The sequence below is a fragment of the Apodemus sylvaticus genome, chromosome 14, assembly GCF_947179515.1.
Source record: "Apodemus sylvaticus chromosome 14, mApoSyl1.1, whole genome shotgun sequence".
Classification (NCBI taxonomy): Eukaryota; Metazoa; Chordata; class Mammalia; order Rodentia; family Muridae; genus Apodemus; species Apodemus sylvaticus.
Window position 1 is genome coordinate 11,263,609 of NC_067485.1, and position 6,000 is coordinate 11,269,608.

Below are 6,000 nucleotides of genomic sequence, written 5' to 3' on the forward strand. Positions count from 1 at the left end.
TTCCAACTAAACTTGGTCTCCCCAGTTCTTCCCCACAGTTCCTGCTGCTGGGGAGCATTTGGAATCCATGTCACTTGTTCAGCTGTTTGGGAACCCCACAGGGGACCAGGGACTTGGCAAGACTCACTCACACTTGCCCATGCAGAGCCTACAGCCATGTGCCTCACACATGTTCTCCCTTGGTCACGCCAGCTCTGTAGAATAGACATGGGCATCATCTGTCACGCTGGGGTTGTGTGCTAGAAGCTCTGGGTTGACGTGGCACAACCTCTAAAAGCCAGGGCCCAGTAGAGAGACTAGGAGGGGACTGTCCTTGGAGGGGCCAGCATGGCCTCGGGGATAGTTTGGCTGCCTCAGCCTACTCTTACCTCCTTCCTGTCTCACTGTGTGGTGCTCTCTATACCCATGTCTGCCACCTAGACACCATCCACCATGAGACCCTCACCAGCACCAGGCAGTTGACAGTGCCATGCTCTCAAACCTGTGTAACTGTTAATTAAATAAACCTCTTTTCTTTATACATTCTCCAGCATCTGGTACTCAGTTATAGCAACACAAAACAGACTAACACACTGAATCCTTGGTTTGCTGCTGTTGTTGGGATTTATTTTATTTTTACCTATGTGTTATGTGTATAGATGTGTGAGTGCAGTACCTACAGAGTCCAGAAGAGGGCTTTGGATCTGCTAGAGCTGGAGTGGCGGGTAGCTGTGACCCATTTGATGTGGGCGCCAAGAACTGAACTCAGGTCTTCTGCAAGAGCAGTTTGTCCTGAACCATCTCTCTAGCCCCTATCCTTGCTCTGTGGTTAAGAAAACAGAGTCTAACAAAAATTCAGTTCCATAAGGATATTCAGGTACCAAATCACCATATGAGGATTTCTACCAACCAGGTCTGAGCAAGTCTTCATATTTCAACACACCGCAATGCTGCTATAAGAAATAACAATTTTCTAGATACATTTATGTCTCCCTAGGCTTTCAGATCCTTGAATATGGTGAATGGGTTTTGTACTGGCTGGTTTTGTGTGTCAACTTGACAGAGAAGTTTGACAGACAAGGAGCCTCCCTTGAGGAAATGCCTCCATGAGATCCAGCTGTAAGGCATTTTCTCAATTAGTGATCAAGTGGGAAGGGCCCATTGTAGGTGGGGCCATCCCTGGGCTGATGGTCTTGGGTTCTACAAGAAGGCAAGCTGAGCAAGCCAGGGAAGCAAACCAGTAAGAAACATCCCTCCACGGCCTCTGCATCAGCTCCTGCCTCCAAGTTCCTGCCCTGTGTGAGTTCCTGTCCTGACTTCCTTTGGTAATGAACAGCAATGTGTAAGTGTAAGCTGAATAAACCCTTTCCTCCCCAACTTGCTTTTTGGTCATGATGTTTGTGCAGGAATATAAACCCTGACTAAGACAGGTTTCTCTCTGGATTTGGTCTGGTGTGCATTATAATCTAAGGAATATGTGACTTACTGCTATCCATACATTCCCGGAAGGTTTAGTGTTCCTAGTCCTCAGAGCATGAGGACCCTAAGACTCAGTCATCCCCCCAGATCCTGGAAAAGCGGACCCATATCTCTCCCACACCTGGACCTGCCTCAGGCCCATGGTAGATTCTCCCATCCTTTCTCTAATCTCATTCCACAGCACAGGGGGACTGCAGGGCAGAAACGTTGTTGAGGGAACACCCAAGCTCATAACTCACTCTCCCTTATAGACCAGATTCTGCAGCAAACTCAAAAGAACTATTCGGGAAACTGGGCTCAGAAAAGATTCAGTATGAAGCAACCAAACACTACCATTATCTCAAACCTCAGTCTAGCTGAGGAGCCTACTTGCTCTGACCAATCTGCTCATGGAATCACATCAGTCGTAGCGTGATCCTTTTCCTACAAGCTTTAAAGCCTTTAATCAACAAAACACACACAGCTCCACTAAACACATCTCATAGACCAAGAAGCCTGGGCCAGCAGCTTGCATTCTGGAGACGGTGCAAAAGCGCCACCTTGTGGTCGCTTCATAGATTGCATGCTTCTGGACAGTCTGGAATTGGCACCATTGGAACCAGGAAGAAAGCAACGTGGCTTCTAGTTCCTCGCTTAGATTGTTTATCATGAAGCCCAAAGGAGAATGCTTCCTTGATGCAAAACCACATCTCTGGGAAATGAGGAGCTTGTGTACTAACCCAGGCAAAATCACAGAGCTGGAGTCAGATAGAGGGGCCTGGGCTCAAAACCTGGTGTGGCCATTTTCAATCGATGAGCTTTGATGGACCTATGTTCGTGGATGGTAACTCTGTTTCTACAATAATTAAAGGGGAGGCTTAACAGAGAACATAACCAAGATCAAAGCCAGCACGCGGATGGGATCACAGCAGAGGAACGGCCTCATGGGAGGGTCTGTGGATGAACTCTGGATCCACCAGTCGGTTATTCTCACCTTGATAGAACCAGGGCATTCTCTTTTTCATGAGGTGGTTCACTCTGGTTTGCCTCTGAGAGGAGCAGTAAGTAAAGATTGGAGGGAGGAGAAAGGAGGAGGAACAGAGGAGGAAGAAGAGGAGAGAAGGGGCAGGGGAGGAGGACAACAGCTGGGTAAGGTGGCACATACTTGTTCCTCCCCCGACCCAGCTATTTGTAAGACTGAGGCAGGAGGATCACCAGGAATTGGCTACTACTAGCCTAGGAAAGATATTGAGGTCTCACTCTGAGGCCCCAGTAAAAGAATAAGGCCCAGTTATAGCAAAGAAATGATTGTTGCATTTGCCTTGCAGTTGCCTATGAGATTTTGCAAAATAAATAACAGAGTAAGGATTCCATGTAATCAAACTCAAAAAGGAACACAGTGTGACAAGTCGAAAGAGAAAAGGGAGGGGCAGGGTTGGTCTGGTGGTTACAATACAAACCCAGCACAGGGGGAGGGCTGTGCAGGGCGGGCTCTTCGTTTTGTCCTTGTTCAACATGACACAAGTTATGATCGCCTGGTGTCTTAGTGAGGGTTTGACTGCTGTGAAGAGACACCATCACCACAGCAACTCTTAGAACTTTAACTGGGGCTGGCTTACAGGTTCAGAGGTTTATCCATTACCATCATGGTGGGAGGCACAGTGACGATGTGCTGGCAGGTGTGGTGTGGGAGGGAGGAACCAAGAGTTCTACATCTGGATTGGCAGGCAGCGGGAAAAGGAGACACTAGGCCTGGCTTGAGCATCTGGAACCTCAACCTGCCCCTCCCACCTCTCCCCCAACCCATAACACACTTCCTCTAACAAGGTGTACTGGCTGGTTCTGTGTGTCAGCTTGACACCGGCTGGAGTTATCACAGAGAAAGGAGCTTCAGGTGAGGAAAGGCCTCCATGAGATCCAGCTGTGGGGCATTTTCTCAATTAGTGATCAAGTGGGGAGGGCTCCTTGTGGGTGGGGCCATCCCTGGGCTGGTATTCTTGGGTTCTATAAGAAAGCAAGCTGAGCAAGCCAGGGAAGCAAGCCAGTAAGAAACATCCCTCCATGGCCTCTGCATCAGCTCCTGCTTCCTGAGCTGCTTGAGTTCCAGTCCTGACTTCCTTTAGTGATGAACTGCAACATGGAAGTGTAAGCTCAATAAACCCTTTCCTCCCCAACTTGCCTGACTCACTATAAAAGGGGCTGCTGGTCCCCTCCTCGCTCTCTTCTCCTCTTGCTCCCTTACCCTCTTTCCCCTTTCTTCCCATTCCCCTCCCCCATCTCTCTCCACATATTCATAGCTGGCCTCTCCCCTTCCCCTACCCTCTCTGCTACTCCTTCAACCCCCTCCCCATGCCCTGAATAAACTCTATTCTATACTATACCGTCCTGTGGCTGGTCCCTCAGGGGGAAGGGACGCCTCAGCAAGGGGCCCGCTGAGGACCCCCCTTCCCCCACACCATACCGCACCTCCGCCAGACACAGCCCTGGCTTCCCTTTCTTTTTATAAAACACAACACTGGGTATTGCTAAAATCCCTTCCCTGGGAGACAGAAAACAAGGTCTACCTCCCTCTAAGGTTCCCGACAACAAATTGAGGCACAATCCCTCGGAAGTTCACACTAGAGCAGTGCTTCTCAACCTGCGGGTTGTGACCGTTGGGTGACACATATTTCTGATGGTCTTAGACACTGAAATAATACTGCCCAGTAGAAAAATTACAGCTATGAAGCAACAACAAAAATAAATGTATTGCTAGGGGTTCCTAAGATCATCAAGAACCACAGGTTGAGAACCAAGGCTCTGGAGAGTCCGTGGATTTTCTGGGCTTCCTTACAAGGGTGAGGGTGCTCCTCCCTCAGCTCGCGCTACCTGGAAAGCCTTGCCCAGCAAGGGTGAGAGCTTCTGGGTGACACAGATGGAGCCCCAACTCTTGTCTTTCTTGGGCCGCTATACACTACAGTCCCACTCTCAGGCCGCGTGCAGCATTGCCAGCGGGTAGAGACGGGCTGGAGGCTCCGGAGAGAATCTCATTCCCTATTTGGAGCCTCTGAATGGGGTGTAAACCATCAGCCAGCTCACTGGGAAGATCTGTTGTAGCAGGAACAGCAGGGCCGCCTCTATGTAAACGCCAGGGGCTGGTGCAGCCACAAAAGCATCTCCTGCAGGAGGACCTGATTGAGGACTGCCTGAGAGACCAAGGACTGCTAACGTAGACAATGCCAGCCAATCAGGAACTGCTGTTTAGAAGAGATGCTTTCTTGAGACCAATGGGGCGTGGGTGGAGGGTATTAAGGGAGCTCCCAGCAGCGTTTCTCCCCTGCTCCAGAAGTCTGTGAGGTTGACTCTGCACCACTTCACCTCGGGTCGAGTAGCCCAGGATCAGGCAACAATCTGTGTGCAGCGGCTGCATAGCTGAACTCCCCAAGATGGCAGATGCTTGGCACAGAGGCCTGTCACTCAAGACACCAGGGAACCGCCTCTCAGTTGGTTATTTGACACATGCATACAGGTGACATTGCATGGACTTACGGTTGTATTTATGAATTCGCGTGTGTGTGTGTGTGTGTGTGTGTGTGTGTGTGTGTGTGTGTAAACAATCTTTTAGAAAGAAGCCATGAATTTTGAGAGAAAGCAAGGGAGTGAGTGCTTGGGAGGGGTTGGAGGAAGGGAAGGAAAGGGAGAAAATAATGTGATTTTGCTGTAATTTCAAAAATTAGAAGTATTATCTATGAAAAGGAATGCGAGCCAAATGCTGAGAGTGTGAGACGCTGCGGCAGCATGCAGGACTACCAACTGCAAACAGCTACCGACTGAGCGTAGCCTGAAACAGTGGAAATATTTATCCAAAGCTGCTCCTTCCCACCACCCACACAGCTCTAAGAAAAACTCCTCGTGACAAGGTTGTGCTACCTTCCTGTAAGCTTGGGCATGGAGACCTTGGACCTATGAGAAGTAGATGGTTATTTTTATGTTATGGGTGTGAGCATTTGCCAGCATATGTGTGTGTGTACTGTGTGTGTGCAGTGCCCACAGAATCCAGAAGAGAGCATTGCATCCCCTTGAGACAAGAGTTACAGGCAACCTCGAGATACCGTGTGGGTGCTGGGAGCCAAACCCAGGTCCTCTGTAAGAGCAGCCAGAGCTCTAACCACTGAGCTGTCTTCCAACCCCAGTGACAGCTGACCCCACACCCACACCCGCACACATACATTTTGGTTACAGGGCATAGAAAAAAAAACAAGAAAGAACTGAGCTGGAAACACATACACACACACAAACATACACACACATTCACACACACACTCTCACGCATACACTCATATACACACATGCTCTCACACACACACACACTCTCTCACTCACACACACACATACACACACACACACACACACACATACACACGGCTTCAATGGCTACGCCAGGGAACCGCCTCTGAAGGTCTACGAAGGCTGCTGGAGGAAAATTGACATCTACGGTCTTACACAGCTGTCAATCAAGGTGTACCCACTAGTGTGGGATGCCTGATACCGAGTCAGCCAGCCACTGACAGGATGTGTGACTGC